At 37.6% G+C, this 18,795-nt stretch overlaps 1 long non-coding RNA gene across 2 annotated transcripts in view; it reads right to left on the bottom strand.

Annotated features, from left to right (window-relative positions):
- The window catches only part of LOC112947624, a 23,232-nt gene extending 4,758 nt beyond the window's left edge, over positions 1–18,474 (bottom strand). The window contains exons 1-7 of one of the 2 annotated variants that reach the window (XR_003249447.1): positions 18,391–18,474; positions 18,176–18,224; positions 17,820–18,071; positions 15,538–15,672; positions 9,135–9,273; positions 6,295–6,406; positions 1,077–1,261 (exon numbers count right to left, since the gene is read on the bottom strand). This is a non-coding gene — a long non-coding RNA (uncharacterized LOC112947624). The remainder of the gene's footprint in view (positions 1–1,076; positions 1,262–6,294; positions 6,407–9,134; positions 9,274–15,537; positions 15,673–17,819; positions 18,072–18,175; positions 18,225–18,390) is intronic. The other variant, XR_003249448.1, reaches the window with a different exon arrangement.
- Positions 18,475–18,795: the final 321 nt, after the last annotated feature.

Here is an 18,795-nt window from a genome sequence, read left to right as displayed (position 1 = left end):
CCAATGTGTCATACTAAAGACATGTAGCATGTTAAGATAAAGTTATATAAATTCTGACTCTTTTCTAGAGGTCAAGGAAGATTTTTTTGCTAGGCAGTCATATTCTAACAGAAAGATCACTTGCAAGAACTTGCAAAAACATTTAATTTTACTGCAAAATACCTGCACTGCCTGAGGCTGGTACAAAGAACAGATCAGAATTTGGCTCTAAAGATGTATCTTCTATGAACAAAACTCTTATCAGTTGTCTTWTTAATAAACTAATGATTAAAATTTCTGCCTATTTACAACATACTAAAACATTAAAATGAAGTAACACTTGCTTTATATTCAAGACACAATTCTTAATTAATCAAACCTGCTGCACAGCCTGTACAACAGTGGGGAAAATTAAAAAACAGAAAAAAGTCAGCACATTACAAATTCTAGTGGGCATGCAACTGCACCCTGCTAATATGCCTGCAGCTCTGCTGCTCTGAGCTGTGCTCTTGGGGTTTCCAGCAGCCAAAGCCAAGATTAACACTCAGATGAAGGGCAAAAGAGGAGGAGGCTGCCAGCAGAAATCTCTAGCAATTTAGTAAGTGATGTAGACCCCTCTTCACGATATTGCCAAGTAAGTGTCCCAGAAAAGCAGATACTAAACTGCTTACACCACAGTTGTCAAGGTCACATCAAAGTAGAAAGCCCACTAACCACTCCTGGAGGCTCCCTTTTGCAGTTTGCAAAATAGAGACTGTTGATCGCAGTTTTGGCTGAATTCCAGTTTGGTTAATTAGCTTTCATGTAGTCACTTCCTTCCTGCAGTTCATGGTTTTTACTATTGCTAAATGCTATTAAAATACTGTTAAGTCAAACTATGGAGAGGAGATGGGGAACATGAGGGAATGAAGAGCAAAATATTTCCGAGCTACAGAATTTATGAAATACTGTTGGAAAACTTGGGGGCAAAGTACTGCTGTCATGAGTGGCTATCAGGCAATTACAAGTTAAAGAACCATCAAAATGTTGTACAAACCTGTCAAAACACTCCCAAGTAAACAACACTAAGAAAATCTCATTAGTAATTATGTACTTACTTATAGATGTCCAACTATACTTCATGAAAAAGAACCAAGTGCTATTCTTGATACAGATTTCCAACTTTCTGTTCAAACTGTAGGACAAGATAGGGTCCAAGATATTCTTTAGTTTCTAGCAGGGTGTACATTTTCTTGCATCTGCATCAGATCTTCTTTAATCACTTACTATTTTATATAGAGAACTGTATTTAAAAAGAAGAGTACAGAAAACACAGGGTTCGATGTTAGCTTAAATTCATTTCAACAGATYCTGCCTTAAAATGTGAAACTCCTTCATTTGTAACCAAGGGCAGCATAGCAGCAAGCTGTAATCCAAATAAAAACAAATAAACAAACAAAGCACCCACGKAACACCAGCACATTCACACTCTTTGCAACACAAACAGCCCCCCCAGTTCCTCTCAGCAAGCTAGGGTTACGACTCATACCATCACACACAGCTTTTTGGAAAATTATCCCAAGCATCTAATTTGACTGTATTTTACTAGTGCTTTCAACACCCATAAGGACTGCATCTTCTCTTTCTCCAGATAATCTCAGTCTTTAGCACTTTATTCCCTGAGATGCTCTGGGTGAATTCTGAGCATGAAGAGCTTAATGCTCTACAGGAAGGGATCTGATAGCAGAGGTGGGCTGGGAAGTGGCTAATGGGGTTTCTAAACAGATAAGTTGTTTGTCAGGTGGGAATAGTCGTAAAAACTAAAGCCAAACCTCATGTTAGGATGTTGGCATTGGGGATGGTCCAAGCTCTTCTGAATGCTGTAAGAATTTTAGAAAGTATCAGAACTTCTTGGAAGGGAAAACAAGTCATGAGCACAAGCAGCAGCCCTGAGCACCACAAACTCCTTAGCTGGAGTATCTACAAATCCCAAAATAAGATCACAGCAAGTTGGGGTGAGTTCTACAAATCCCAAAATAAGATCACATGGATCTGTCCAGGGACAGAGCTAGACAAGATCACAGCTCTCCAGTGCTTTCAGTTACAGCATGCAGCCTTCCCAAGGGAAGCTTTGAGACAGGAAATGTCTCATTTTGCACACAGAAGATTACACCTTTCAACAGCTCGCTTCCCTACCACTGAAATAAGGCAATGGAGTTTGCAGTACATTTTCAGCAGGATTTATATTTTAAGTTCAACCATGTACATGTGGATCTATATTCTTTGAAGATAAATCCACATGTACAGGCATTAAAAATATAAATTCTTACAACTGCAAATCTTGGAGGTTGCTCTTGCTTCAGTGACTCATACACATTTCTGTATTTAGGAAAAATGTTCCCCATGCAAGCACACACATCACAAATGCAAACATCTGCATGCATACGTGTGTCTGCTCAAAATTCCAGCTCAAAATAGAAAAAGCTGCAAAATGGCCTGAATCAACCAAAAAGTCAGTTTAACATCTATCGACCAATTCTTAMCTACTCTGCATTATAATAAAAGGATATGTCAAAATCCAGAATCTAATTGTAACACAAATACTGATAAGGATTTATCTTAAAATGTGAAGTCTGCCATATACTCATGCCACACAAATCATGCCCTGCTTGAATCAATGAAATTATCACCTGGTCATAAGCAAGACCTCCGTTATCTCAGACTGGAAGGAATGTCAGGCTGGTTCAGACCTTTGTTTTGATACTTCCCCTGTATTAGGCCAACCCAGAAGAAAACTGTCTAGAACCTGTAAGAGAACAGGGACTGAAACTTCCAGGTGTGTAACCCAACATCAACTAGACTCAAAACAAAAAGATGCAATGCAAGTTTCTTTGGATTTAAAGGTTTCTCCACCTTACACTCAATACTCAGGATCTGCTTTCTTTGGCAACAACTAAATCCTATGAATCAAAACCAAAAAAAGTCACACACAGCAGGATCCAGCCCACATTATGTCAGTCAATTTAGAAGTTGAGCACATTATCTTTTAGGTTCTCTTCATCTAGTGACCCGGAAGCAATAAGCAGCCTCCAGGAGGTGAGTCAGTCACATGTTTAAGAAACGTCTCACAGGAATGCCCATCTCCAGCCACTGACTATAGAAGGAGAACTACAGAGAGCTCAGACTAAACATCCAACTGGAAGCTGACAAAGATTATTTCTCAGACATGGAAATGAATACACCAAAACAGTTTAAGAGCCTTATGGTTGTGCTGCAAGTGTTTATAGGTTTTCTAAATTCAGAGTTGTGCTATTTAGGCACTGGTGTTATTTATACTAACAAAGCAAGTAGAAAAATTAAACTTTAAGGTACACCTAATTGAATAAGTATATATAACTTTCCTTTTCCCTCATCACCCAAATAAAAACATCAGCTGATCTGGCACAGGAGAAAATACTTTACTATGAAGACACATAAAAACTTGGGTTTCAAAGTTGAGATTTACACAGCAGGTGATATACTTTCCCACACATTTTTGCTAAAACAGCACAGAATTCTAAATACCTATTTGTATTATCATCAGAAACACAGTGTTTAGGAAATCCTGTTAGTCTTTTACAACAAAATCACAGAAAATAAGAACCCAACAGATTCCGTTTCACCAGAGGCAGAAATTGCTCTTCAGTCACTAAACATGGCAAATCTCAAGCAAATTTCTATTTCTCCTAGATACTTTTGAGTTCTTGATATAACTAAAAGCTGAAAGCAAAGGCACTCCACATGCAGTAAACAAAGCAGTTTAGACATATTTTATGTCTCAATTTCATTATATATACAGACATATATATAGCAAGGCATTTAGTAATGCTTTACAACTAAGTTTTCAATGTACTCCTGCATTTTGATTGGCAGCTGCCACTTTAAATTTTACTCTATCATTTTTCACTAGTAGGACAGTGGATGCCAACATCTCTGCCAAGTAAATATCACCTTAACAGGTGACAATCTGAATAACAGAACTCTTTTCTAACCAGACATCAGTAAATACTACCTTTTTACTGTTAAAATTAGAACATGTTCAAGTTTAGAGGTGACACTTTAATTTCACTAGTGTATTGGGCTATCAATCTTGATTGTACTCAGATCTGCTTGCTCATAATTGATTGCTACCCCTTCACATTTCAGCCTAACCACAACCCACGGAGATCAGCCCAATAGGTTCAATGTGGGTGTAAAATACATGCTTGRGGACTACGAAAGGTAATGGTTATTGCATTTGTTTTCATCCTTTTCAGATTTTGTTCTATTCTTGACACAATTGTAAAAACAGACAATGTTATACTCCATTGTACTTGGAAATCTTTCACTATTCAAGACCTGAAATATATTACTTAAAAAAGGAAGCCTTTCATTTTATTTACACATTTCAAGCAAAMTGTTTTACAAGTGGCTATTTCAAACATCCTAACTATTTAGGTCTGAAACACAACATAGGTGTTAGCACTTACAATTATTTAGATATGAATCAAATATTTTGTAGGTATTTTTTTTTACATACGAGAGAGCACTTTCAGATAATTATAACATTTACTCTTACAGAATGGTTTATTCATAAACATTCACTTCATGATCCTACAGATAGGAAAAYACAAATATCTTACAGAGAGTAAGTTTTTAACTGAAGAAACTTTCTATTAATGTCAGTACAAGTTTTTCAYCACAAGTTAGGCATACAATTGTTTGCATTAATGGCCAAGGTGCATTTAGCCAGGCAAAGCAAGCTGGTGAAGGAGGTGTGGGRAGAGCAGGTGCTTTGTTAATTCAAAAGTAGCAAACTTTGATCTAAACAATTCAGRCCGACTCATAACAAATAAGTAATAGAGTATATGCTTGTAAAGCAATGTTGCAAGAGAAAATAGTATGAAAACTATTACAGGAGGGTTTATTAAAAAAYAGATTTTTCAGTAATGCAAGACTTACTGACAGTCCCTATTATGCTCAACTGCAGCTTATAATTAAAACTAATCTGAGAGAAGAGGAAACTGGATTTCCTGTGCTTCCTATAATGCACATAAGAAAGTTACCACTGTTCCACTTCATTGTCTCCAGTTTGCTATAACTACTCCTCAAGTTCTCCCACTCCTCTTTTCATTAGCTCATATGATAGGGTATATGCAACACCTCCTATAAAGCAAACATCTATAACCAATGTCTCTGGCTTTTGTAACAGGTCCAGGAAGAGACTATTTCCATTATTTGAGTTTCCTTCATTTTTCTCTACAAAAAATGAATAATGTTTACATTATCTAAATTTATCTGACTAATGTTTACAGATCGTTTTTTCACAGAGCTGACAAAATAGTAAAGCATCTTTTTTTCCTGTTATTCTGCTACTCACTTGCCAAAAAAAGCCCTCAGTAAAGACGGAATTTACTTCAAAATTTCCCTCATCACCTTTGATAGGTGTGTTTCTAAATTTGAATTCTAACATCAAAGGGCCCTGCACGAAAGGCACATTCATTCTGCAAGCATGATGATTTTTACTATGAAGGATAAAGAAAAAGTATTTTTTTTCCTTGTTAAGTAACAAATCAACCCATCTCTCCACTAAACAATTTTTGGGCATTATCTTACTTTAAACCTTTGGAGTTTTAAAAAAGCAAGTAGTACATCATTTAGTGTACAGAGATTAAATACACAAAAATGTAACATTTAAACAGTCTAAGGCTAAGTATATACTTTCAACACACTTGGGCTTTACTCACTAAAAATGCCCACACTCATCACATGATTACCCTGCCACCTCTGCAGAATTCAAAAGAAGTGTGATGTATGGTTTCACAACAGGAAATGTGTTAGCACTGACCAAAATGTGATCATTTCCTCATCTGCACAGATGAGAGGAAAGGAGAGGGGGATCAAAACTAGAAGGAAAGCAACAGGCAACAGTGAAAAAASAGCATTGTACGGCAGAGTAAGATATATAGTAAATGAATACATAAAAGTACAAGTCACTATCATTTATACTAGGGTCTCTTCACACACTCATATCAACTGTTCTCTCAAATATTTTAGTATTTATCATATTGCTGTTCCACACATCTAGGACAGCAGTTACCTACAAAGAGGTGAAAAGGTTGGGGGGATAAAAAGCAACTCTTCAAAACAAAAAACCTCCATGAAGTCCATAGTTGCCTCCAGGAGTCTATTTCAATGCACGACTTTCTTGTATTAATGAGTAGGAGTGCATACCTCAGTGCTTTGTTTTGCTTTTCTTTTTTTAAAATGAACGGTTTGGTGTGCCAGGTTTGTCTGAAAAGGATTATTTACACTTACCAACTGTATGAACAGACCAGTCTCTCACTGGCCTGGGCTTGGAAGCGCCACCGCAAAGAACTTGCATCAATGGAGGCATTGGAGCAGATTTTACATATGAAAACCTTCTCACCTACCAAGAAAGGAAATATGAAGGAGAGAACATCTTTTATGTGAAAGCAGACAGGAAAAAAAATACAGAAAAAAAAAAAGGATTAACATTTAAAATATATCCTTAAGCCACACCTCATCTTTCTAGTGATCTCATAGCTAATTAAGATGTCTTACATAATGGTCTAGGCAGTTAAAGATAACAGTCTGTTTTATCAGCAGACCTATTGCATTTAAATTTGACTTCCACTATAAGCATAATCAAGAAAAACTGGCCAAAACCCATTTCCAAATTCAGTTTTGACCTTTTCCTTGAATCGAAGTTCAGAGTAGGCTGAAAGTCAGCTGTCTGCATCACCAATTAAAAAAAAGAACAAAAACACATGCACACACAACACAGAAAGAGGAAGTGTGGCAGAACAGGAAATTTTCAAGAGACAAAAGAAAATGACTTTCCCTTAATATCATTTCAACTTAATGAAGAAGGAATTTTCTGTAAAGATTCTCAAGATACCATTTAGGTAACAAATACATAGAAACAAAAAAAATTGACAAACTTTGAGAGCTATATGCTTAAAGGACTGGGTTTTCCTTTRGTCTGCATTCCCAGCAAATTTCTAATCTACAATTTTTAATTGCATATTTTTCTTAAGTACTATAAATATGACAAAATAACATCTTTTTGCAAAAAAGACTATCAAAAACAGACAAAAATASATCTATTTCCATTTTTTAAGGCCAAAATCAAACACAAAACAAATAAATTTGAGTTTATAAATAATCTGTTATCTATTAAACATTAGTGTAGTGGATATCACATTATGTGCTCATTACACAGTCAGCATGATGTGGAGATCAAAGCATTTTTGTTTAACTCCAATTGCCAATGGTGAAGCAAACACTGGGAGGTTAATGACATTTTCAGCAGCAATGGTTTGACAACTCGATATATCTTCAGAGGTAATAAGCAACTTGTTGTATGYTTGATGAAGGTGGCAGAGCAGGTCAGAAACTGGAGATAGGAAATAAGCCATCATCTAGAATAGGGACTGCAAATTCAGAATTATTTTGGTTATTTTCTGCAAAAGTCGAATCCATTTGAGCATGGATTTGACCATGTGCCTACGCCTGTACCTGAACACCATCAGCGGTGGCAGGCCACATTCCCTAGCTAGCTTCTCAGGGAAAGCCAAACCTCCTTTGGACGCAACTGYCTTTCTGGTGCATTTTGAGCACAATAGTCAGCTGCCTTTCTGCAAAGCTAAGGACACCGAATAGGGCAGACATCTGCCTGTCAGGCCGCAGCAGACCTGCTACCACTGACACTGGCAGCCATCTGTTCAGGGGTGCAACAAGATGTCCGCCAGGCCTCTGGGGGGCACAAAATGCCCACCAGGCCTGCCAAGGGGGGCACAAAATGTCCACCAGGCCTCTGGGAGGGAGCAGGGGGGCACAAAATGCCCACCAGGCCTCTCCACAACAGCACTTTGAGACCAGCCTCCTGCACGGGGCACCTGCTGCCATGGCTGCCCTCCCACACCACCCCAGCCACCCRCCAAGCCGCTGTTAAGCCAAGCTCCTTCCTGAAGCTGGCCAGTTTTGCTGCATTGCCAGGTCCTTTAGGACAGGTTCTCCACATGCTGATTTATGTAAATATTGTCACAATCAGCTAATTGGCTCCCCACTGCCCTATCCACCCACTCACTGCGCACATTGCAGAGCAGATTCCAAAAGGCAATAAATGAAACAGAGCATTTCCTATGCTATTCACTCAATTAAACCTCTTATTAAACCCCATGGCATGCATGCTTAGCTCAAAAAAAGGGATTTACTTTTTAAATGCCTAGAAGATGGAACAGATCCAAAATTTCCAGGCAGAGGATGATGCAAAGAATGCTCTTATGTGGAAAATTCAGAATTTCTAATACAAGTGACTTTTTTGGCAGGATGATGGACTTCATATAACTATGGCAACCTGAAGTCAGTGTAAACAAGTTTCTTGAACAAGACAAAGAACCTAGAGTATCTGTCAAAGAACCTAGAGTATCCGTCAGAGAGGCTTCCAGTAGAAGTTTGGCATCAAATTCAGAACAGAAAAACAAAGGAGAAAGCTTTTTAGAAAGTGAAAATGAATTGAACTTAGAGCTGGAAAACCAAGAGGCTATTAAAAATACAAATATCAGTAAATTGATTTTAAAGTTGAAGTTAAATTCTTATCCTTTCCTAGCCACAGTGCATCAGTCCAAGAAAAACCTTCTGAATTGCCTGGCAGATGATGCCCCTCTGAAAGTGGCGAAGTGGCAACAGGCAAAGGAGTAGAGGGTTTTTTTTGTTTGTTTGTTTTTTGTATTATCTTTATCATAATATACTTGATATACTTTTTCCATAGCTGTTCTATGATATAAACCCTAAATCAGAATTTCAGTAAATAGATCCACAGTCAGGAAAGTAACTCAAGCATATCCTAAAAGATTAACATTCCCAAATGCCACAAAAAACAACACAAAAACTTGCCTGTTCCAAAACAGGATCAGAGTGCTCAGGTGTCACATATTCACTGAGAGAGAACAAACTGGCCATAGGTTAAAAAAGACATACACACACATACACACCTTTTCCTCTAGAAATGCCTTTTATAGCACAAAAGTACTCCTAAACAGAATTCAGTATTCAGCTGCATTGCTCTTCTCTGCTCATCCTTCAAGCAGTTAATTGGAAGTGGTAACATACGGACAGACCATAAACCTTACCCATATGCTGTAAGCCATTGCATATGCTACATCAGGGAGGGCCTGAAGTCTTGTTTACTTGCAGTGCTGGCAATGAAAGGGTTTGATGCCAGCATGGATCCCCATGTGTCTTGGCAGCACTGGTTTTGAAGAATGTTTCCTGTCATGAGGGAAATAAGCCCTGTCACTGCTGGAAAATTATCATCTATTTTTCTAGCATACATGGTCTGATGGGATGGCATTTCTCAGCTACTGTGTTAATTCAGGCTTTTAATGACTTTTATTGTGCCTATTTAAGGCTACAAGTTATATAGGAAAATGGATGTCAACAGTGGAAGGATGACAGAACAACAATTCCCATCTGACCTCACTACAATCACATGCTTCATTTATTTTATCTTTCAAATATTTATTTATATTCTCAGGATATTCACTTTCCTGTGCTCAAGCAATTTACTAGCAACAAGTAGAGCATAATGCAACCTAATCATAATGGATTGTTGCATTTCGTCTAAATGCTGCAGTTAAGCTTTCTAAGACCATCTTGGTCTAGATGAGGACAGATTTATCACTGCATGACTCAACTCTTTCAGTCCTACAAATAGAATTTACCTTAATGGAAAATTAATGCCCATCATAATTGCATGTTCACTTATAAACAGAGAGAATATTTCTAGGAAAAAAGTTGTAAAACATTTGAGAAGGCCTATACAGGCTACAGATCTGCTCCAAAAATTCCTATTTGCCAGATTCTTCCCAATACCATGCTTATAACAACTTTAAAATGTCTAACTCTCAAGCACCCAAAGTTCCTCAAACCTCAGCAATTGGAAAAGTTGGATCTTCACAAATTTGTAAACAAGTCTAAGGCACACAACTTTAACAAATAGTAACTTTAAATGGAAAAATGCAAGTATAAACAAGGAGGAACCTTACAATTCCTGTCCTACAAAAGTCTACTATGGTAGGGGCTTATAAAGGGGCTTGCATTTCTACCCAGATTCTTAAGCAATACTCTAAAGTTAACAACGTCCTATTGAAACATAGCTGTAAATCATTAATTACTAGGTAAATACTAATTGCAAATACATGCACTGCACATTCACATGCTGTATGTAATAAACAGTTACTCATTTCTTAAACTATGTATAAGGACAGTACAGATATTTTGTGACACAATTGTGAAGGCATTTAAAGTCCTATCTGATAAACAATATAAATTAAAAAAATATAYTTTGGACATAATTTATTCATGTTAATTCTAAAATTAGAGAGAATCATTCAGCTACTGTTTTACTGTAACAGTATTTAAAACAAGAAAGACTCAAAAAGACACTTTATGTTCAACAATGTATAACTTAACACTTTCTTGCCCCAGAGAAATAAAGATTGTGCTGATCACAGAATATATTTGCATGAGAGAACTAAAATAACTAGGGAAGTTAAAAACTGTTCTGTTTTTTAGCAGATTAAAAAGACAAGAGCTTAAGCAGAGAACCAAGAACCTTCAAGGAAAAATCTGGAATTTAAACAGTAGATTTCAGAATGAAAGCCATCTCTGACAGAAGTTGTGCCATTCTAAACAACTTTTGAATAGTYTTTTTTCCCCCCTTCTTTGCAATTATTCAAGGACAATACAAATAACAATCTGAAAGATCTCCTATTCTAAACTACTAAATGAAAGTTTCTTAAGAGTTATGAGAAAATGGAAAAAAGGCTAACCAGAGAAATTCTAACTTTAAGACTTAGACCCTCTTCCCCCTGTATTTATACACTCCATTCTAAGAAGRAAATTTATCATATTATAAACAACCACAGGAGGCATCAGTTGGGTACACCCCAGGCATTTTGTAACTGTCTTTGACTATAATTTTTACATGCTGGTAACACTTATGTCCTCTGTTCAGGTTTGAGAAAAGTAAATATAAATGAAAAATATTTTAAAGTTGACTTTTTACAATTTATGCCTCATTATCTCCCAGTATTCTCTTTGAATTGAAATGTTTAAAAATCACAGGCATTGTTTAAAAAAAGACATCRTTGTATCCTTGTAAGAGAGATGTATGAATTTGTATGAATGAAAAATAACCATGTTGAATGGATTCCCAGCTTTCTGGGAATWGAAAAAAATGGCTAAAGGAGCATTTTTTTTTCTAATTGATAATAACAACTTGAAATATAGAAAGTAAATATTTAAAAAATGAACAAACCTTGTGGTTTGAAGTCACCCAAATACTAAGTAAYAATATTATTGGGTTCTGGTTTCTGGCCTTTTTTCTTTTAAAAACATACAGAGATCCAACATCATCATAAYAAAAAACAAATCTTAGTATGGGACTACCTTTTACTACAGACATTAGATAGACTTTGTTTTGTTTAGTAAATTCTACTGCTTAAAACCAAAAACAATAAATAATGGCACTTCACACATTCTACATATCCTTGCAACAAATGATTTGGGGAGGAAAATATCATTTAAAACTAACACTGACACGAGTAAGCAGTCCATATTGAGGTTTACAAGCAGAGWGGAACACTGCAAAAATGTTTTAGAAGTAAAATCCAGTATAATGCTGTTCCTTTGCTGCCCTCTTCTGGGAAAGAGAACAGTCAGGAATGTATATGTTCCCTGCATACTGTTAAACTGTTGTCCCAGTGTTAAATTGTCAGAGACATGGTAAGTCTGGTAAAGGAATTTTAAAAAGCTTTAAGTAGATTTTAAAATACAGTTTTCCCAAATGAATCTGTTGAGCTACGTCTAATGAAAGATGCCTCTGGGAAGAGGAAGAAACAAGGGTATCTGTGCAGGGCTCTGGAACTGCACACGGCAGTGGGCCTCAGCATTCAGAGGTACCTTGAGCAGAGTAGGGATCTCTCTGGGCCTGTCTGAGCTCCTGTGGATGGCAGTGACATAGAGGTTATAGACAGAGCTGGTAGTTAGTCTGCTGCTCTAAGAGGTCATAAGAAAGCGGCACAGTAAACAGGAAGTTTTTGTTTTACAGATGGCCCTGCAAACCTCAACTCTTTTGAGTTCTCCTATCTAGCAACCAAGTTATTCATCTCGATGGCCATGCACTTCATATGTTCAGGGATTGCTCCAAAGCCCCATGCAGCAAGCACTTGTTCTGCTTCTGAAACAGAGGCCAGGCAACACATCACACAAGTAAACCCAGAATAAAACCAATGCTGCCATATGCTTCAGATCTAAAACAAGTTTTAATGCTATATTGATGCCTCAGTTTATAATTGAAACAAGTAATGGCATTAAAAAAAGCCTTAGTAGAAACATCAGAGCAGCTTGCCTTTATTTTGTCATTTGACATGACTGAAATGTACTTTGATTATGACAAGGTTTTATAACCTTCTACTTAATTAAAAAAACACACATGTCTAAGTCAAAGATATCATTCATATGTGAGCCTACTCTATTATGAAAGCTGCTAATTCACTACAAGTAATCAAGCCCTTGACTATCCAAGCACTAATGCTTTAAAACACTTATTTCAAGAAGCTACTGAAACAGGTATTTATTTCTACACAAGCAATAACTTCACATGAGCAAACCCTATTTGCTACAGACCAACAATGACTTCAGTCCCAAGAAAAGGTGGGGTGGCAGGTGGAGTCCAAAACTAATCCATTTGGGAAGGCACTCTGGTAATATGAATCATTTGGCTTAAAATGCACTAAAGTTATTTGGAATTTCAAGTTGTCTAGTTAAATTGAAGATATCCATTGTGAAAATGTTTGCAATAGTTTGATAGGCATATGAATGGCAACATACCAGAAAATCAAACATCCCAAAACAAAACACATACTTAGAAGAAACCTAGAGAAACAGAATGTACACTGCACTAGTGTTTTAAAAGCTTCTTCTAAGCTGAACTGGCTCTTATGGGAATATTGTGTGATGTCAACTCAGACAGGTGGCTACCAAAGTCTTTAAGTTTTTGATATGAAATTGAAGTCTTGATTATCAATAAAAAAAGCAAAGATCTTTTCAGAAAAGTATTAGTTTAACTTCACTGGCAGAAAACACCAGATGCCTCAAAYTCTTTTTGGTAGGAACAGTGACCTTGAAGTCAGGCAAAGTATTAAGGTACACTTACAGCTGCRTAGAAATTGAATTCTGTATTAGCAGATAAAATTAACAGTGCAGTAAATACACATCTTTAAAAATCTAACCATGACTGCCAAAGAAGCTGAAAATTRCCACATATTTTTCCTCTAGTTTATGTGCAAAATTCCAAGCAGCCTTATAGCATTATAAACACAGCACATCTCTTGTCTTTAAAGAGCATATCCCTTTGGCTCTTTTTTTGCCATTGCTTCTAGTAAAACTTAAGAAAACCATTCAATCCATTCTGTTTCTTTATTGAAAAGAACTATTATCACAGACCTATARAAGATAGAACTACTTGAATTATGTATCTAACTGCTTTGGCTATTTGTGAACATCTTTCAAGGGGGAGAGRAAAAACGGAGAAAAAAACTCACTCTTGGCTACAGCTGTCCAGTTCTCTATTAATTGCTCCACAATCAAGATCTATGGAACTGCACTGAGCATAAAATAGTTTTGCTATGATACAGGCTGTATCTACTGCAGGGGCAATTCACTTGAATGCTTTCTGCTTTAATAGTGTTTGTATCGGAGTACACAAGACTTGGCTTGCTTGCTTCTTCTGTTTTTCTGATAGATGTGTTTATGATATCCAACCCATTTCATCTGATGTCTGGTTTTGAATGCCCAATCACATAATGAATGAAGTGTCTAGAAGCTGTAATTTTTGTATATACTTTCATCTCTGTCCTGAAWAATCATGAAAGCAATAAACTACTTTAAAAACAAAAAACAAAACAGTATCACTACTTTATATGTGATAATGTGACTGGTATATGTGACTGAAAATTCATAATTTTGCATAAACTTTTACCTGAAAGTTAAGATTTTTGAAAATTGTAACCCTCAAATGACTACACTAAGAGAAAAAAGGGGTAATAATTCTTTATACTCCAAAAACACAGACAAAAAAAGAGCTCCCGAAAACAATTAAACAAACTGAATTTAAATATTTAACTATAGAACAAAATCAGAGTTAAGTTACTGAATTTAGGTAGCATTGAGAAAATTACTGTTTTACTTTTGCATATATTATAAATAGAAAGAAATATATTAACAGCAATATCCTTCTTGGATGCACATTTTAATTTTAAAATTGCTATAATACTGCTCAGTACAGACAGAACTGAAAGTGAAGCAAGTACAAGTAACATTTGGAAAGTCACTACTGTGRATTGACAACTTGGGACCAAAATAAATATCCCTGGACTTTTAAGAATGACATAGCAGAAGAATCATGGTTGTCAGGATTCTCATTTGACCTGGATCCACCTGGATTTACCAAAATGAAGTGTTTTTACCATCATACAGAAGCCTCAAAAAATGCACAGCTTTAGTGGACTTTTCTAACTTGCTCCAACTTAATTTTCCAAAAGTCATCATACACAATGATAAAATGTAATTATTTACATAATTAAACTAAACTGTAAAGATTTAATAAACTGGTCACAATAAATTGTACTGGAATATTAAAYTTCCTCTTTTCCATTGTTTTAAGACTATGTTCCAATTACATTGTAAAAACTAACAAACATCAAGACCAAATGCAATCACAGGCATTTATAAACTGAAACGTGAGTTTAAAACTGTGCTGCATACACATTTAAATACATAACTTATTTTAAGTACTGGAAAAATAATATGCCTGTTATATGATTGAGAAGATAGCATTGGTTTCAGAAGAAAGGGAAGCTGATGTACTCATGTCACTGAAAAGAAGCACTATGTCTTTGACAAAGAACACTTTCACCCATCGAAAATATCATTTGGCACAGTATCACACTTGATAGTTTGTGTGTTATTGCTTTGAATAAGCCAGTTATTTTTGCAACAAAGTATCAAAAACCCTCTCTAGTCCCAACAGTATACAAACAAAATAAAATAAAAAAAGTGATTTAGCTGTTGTATTTGTTGAATTGATCAACTCCAGAACAATTGCATCAACTCTGGAAGTTGTTAAAAATACACTATCTTTAGCAGCACATATCAACACTCCCCTGGGGCTTGGTAATGAAAGACATCTCAGCACAGACATCTCCTGTGAAGAGCAACTGCTCTTCACAGGAGGAGAAAAAAGCAGTTTTCCTTCCCTCAACTTCCCTCCCTGCCTTTGCTATTATTACCAATTCCTTTTAAAGTGATGGGACAGCAAACAACTATATTACAAATCCTGCTGGTTTATGGAGTCTATACAGTGACAGGGGAGGGTGTAAGCAGTTGCCAATTTTATGATTATTCACAGATAAAAGATATGTTATGCTTTGAGATAGGATACTCAAGATGCCATTATAAGTAGACACTTACCTGATCCATTGCTCAGTGCACTGCAGCTCCATGAGGTCCATGTTCCAGTGGGGTCAATGGTCAAGACAGCACCACCAACACCAAACACGTTGACATGTCAGGATGGAGCTGAGCAGGGTCTAGATGTGCCAGGACCTAAGGAAGAAATATRGAAAACTTCTTAAAACATGCTGAAGAGTTCAGCACTCTGGTAACCAAGTTTATTCAGCACATACTGCTAAAGCTGATGGATTTTTTCTTCTGTTTTGTAATATTGGTATATTAGGGTAGAATCCCAATGTTTTCCCTCCTCCTYAGCATTCTCATAGAGCAGACATTCAAGGAATTGTAAATCCCTCTTCCATTACTTTAAATAAACTCAGTGTTAAAGATAAACAAAACAAGCTTAAAAGAACTAAACCAAGAAACAAACAAAAAGCAAGAACTGCCAAAATTGAAGTTGCTTTGATAATCTTGAATTTGCTGTGTTTTTGTTTCTTTTTCTTTTTTTTTTTTTTTTTTTTTTTTCATATATTATTTGCTCACTAAACAACAGACCAAGATTAGCAATGCACTATCGAGCACATACACCGAAGCTCGGTGGCAAAGTAAGGGGAGGAAGCGGGGAAGAAGTACAGCACTTCCATTATACTGATTGAAGATTACACAAGACCATCCATCCACACAGATGATGGTGTTTGACCACAGCTTTTCTTTACTTGACATGTGTAACTTGTTTGGAGAGTTATTACTTGCAAAAAAACACACAGAAGTCAGAAAATTTTAAAATTCCAAGTTTCACTTGGAAGCACTATATAGTAGAGAACTATACACAGGCTACTAGCACCTCTGAAATCTGAAATTAAGGTATTAGGGAGTGCCAACCACTGCATTCAAAGATGGGGATTCTTTTTTAGTTCCTTCAAGAGATTTATAAAAAGTCTCTAATCTTCCCTTCCCCAAAAACCACAGTTTCCATCTACATTTTCATCCAGCAGCAGATGATGTTCAGTGAACTGTAAAGCCTTCCTCCACTGACTAAAGTTTACTTTTATACATACTTGTTTCAAAGATAGCTAGCAGCAAAAAAAAAAAAAAGAAAAAACACCTCCACTCTAAAAAAGTAAATAGAAGTGAAACATTACATTAAAATGTTAGACATTTACTGTAATACTTATAAAGTTTACAAAGTACAATTTTTAGTAGTTAATATTTAAAAAAGCTACATTCATAAGAAGTATCTCCTGTATTCAGTACACGGATGCAGTTTGCACCTGCAAAAATAGCTGCACAGGTGCTTGTAGACCTTGATCCATTGCTTTTCTGCATTAAAAGCTATATATTTGTTAAAACATTTTGACCAGATTAAATGCATTAACTGAACATAAAAAGAAAAAATATTTCTCCATATTAAACCACTACCAACTTTCAAGTTCAAATGTAAATGCTGTGCAGTTTTTACAAAGTTTTTTAAGCTATACAAAGCTGGATGTGGCTTAAATACAATGTTCTTGAAGAAAAAGAAGCAATTGTTCATAAGGAATATTCAATTTGATCATGTGGGGCTCTGATGGCCAAATCAAGGTTAGTTCACCACTAGGGACACTAGGTTCACTAGGCTTGAATTGGTTTCAAATTCTACTTCTCTCAGCAGTTGTCAAACTACAAAGTCAACCAGTTTTTGAAGATTTCAAGACACAGTTTAAAATGAGTTAGCAAAAATATACACTTACAATGGAATAAGGGCAATTAGTGATTTTTTTTAATAAAGCCTAAAGATACTTGGGATACTTTGGAAACAAGCTAAGTTTTAAGGGATCGTTTTAGCATGAGCTATACCACCCAATCCATGTCCCTTTTGGTCTAAGCACATATGCCAACAGCCTAACCTTGGGCTGAAGGAAGCCTGAGGCTTTTATAATGCATTTTGCCTAGACAATTTCTGCTTAACGAGAAACATAACCAAGACTCCTAACTTACACACAGATTCACAGGCCAAAAACAGGGTGCACGAGCAGCATGATCTGACAGTGACCCCTTTCTTCTCCAAACCAGGTGCTTGCTTTACAGGAGTGAGTGGCACGGCAATTAACACTCAACTCCCTAGGCTCCAACCAGAACAGAGAGCTCATATTGAGACATCCAACACCTAGGCAACAAGAAGGGCCATCTTTGCAAGATTTTCTTCATTTTCTTTTTTTCCCCTTGGTTAACTTCACCCCCTATGCTGTACAACTCACTTCCACCTTGGTCTGGCCCTATTTTAAGGCGCTCTGAAATCTGACATGCCGTATCTATCTCACACGTGCTYGTGAGGTGGGTCCTGGTCTTGCTTTCAGGGCTGCTTGGGAACTGACAGAGCTGGTACATTCTAGTCACCACCAGGAACATTTCCACACGGGCAGCATCTCGGCTCTGAGGGAAGGCCCCAGGGAGGGCAGCAGAGCACCAGGACTGGACATTGGCACCTCCTCAGCAAGGTGCAGGGTGCTTCATGGGCCCATAGGTCTTTGTGCTTAAATTAATTCACCTGCAGTAACTGCAGGCAAGTAAATCTACAAAACAAAGCACAAGCAGAACAGTTAATACCTACAGGAGGATTTTAAGTGCCTTTTATGAATGCTGTAACTCCCAAGGAAACCAAGGTTCATCTTCTCACCTTAGAAGCACCTGCAGAGCTTCAGTTGATTGAAGGGAAAGTAGATCTCCTTATAAAAAAAAAAAAAGACCCAAATCATTTAAATCAGTTTCTATAGCAAARAATAAACACCCTTCCCGCAATTTTGTATAAGCTCCCAGCATTAACCGTTARCGGGCACACACTACAGGTCTCGCGGTGAAACACACCAGCGAGGAACCGCATCCCCAACACACCGAGGGCCCCGGCGCACCCTCCGGCACAGCCGCACCACGCACAGCCYGCCAGCGCCTCGAAACGGCGCGTGGGCTCCGGTCGCAACCAAAGGGGCCGTCCCCAAACCGGCCCCACGGGCGGGGCCGTCCCCCATCCCCCGACAACGGCGAAACGGGCGGCGCCGCCGCCAACGGCTCCTTCTAAGCGGCGCCTGCCGAGCAGGCCCCGCCCGCCGAGCAGGCCCCGCCCCCTGAGTAGGCCCCGCCCCTTGCCTACGCCCCGCCCCTTACACCCCGCGCTCAGGCCCCGCCCCCTCAGCCCACCCTCCTTCCCCCCTCACCCCTCCGCGCTCAGGCCCCGCCCCCGCGTCGGCCCCGCGCTCGAGGTTCACTTCCGGCGCGCGCTGCCCCGACCGCCCCGGCGCG

This window comes from Nothoprocta perdicaria, unplaced genomic scaffold (genome assembly GCF_003342845.1).
Source record: "Nothoprocta perdicaria isolate Ctin4 unplaced genomic scaffold, notPer1 scaffold_24, whole genome shotgun sequence".
Taxonomy (NCBI): domain Eukaryota; kingdom Metazoa; phylum Chordata; class Aves; order Tinamiformes; family Tinamidae; genus Nothoprocta; species Nothoprocta perdicaria.
This window is presented reverse-complemented; position numbering and strand designations above follow the sequence as displayed.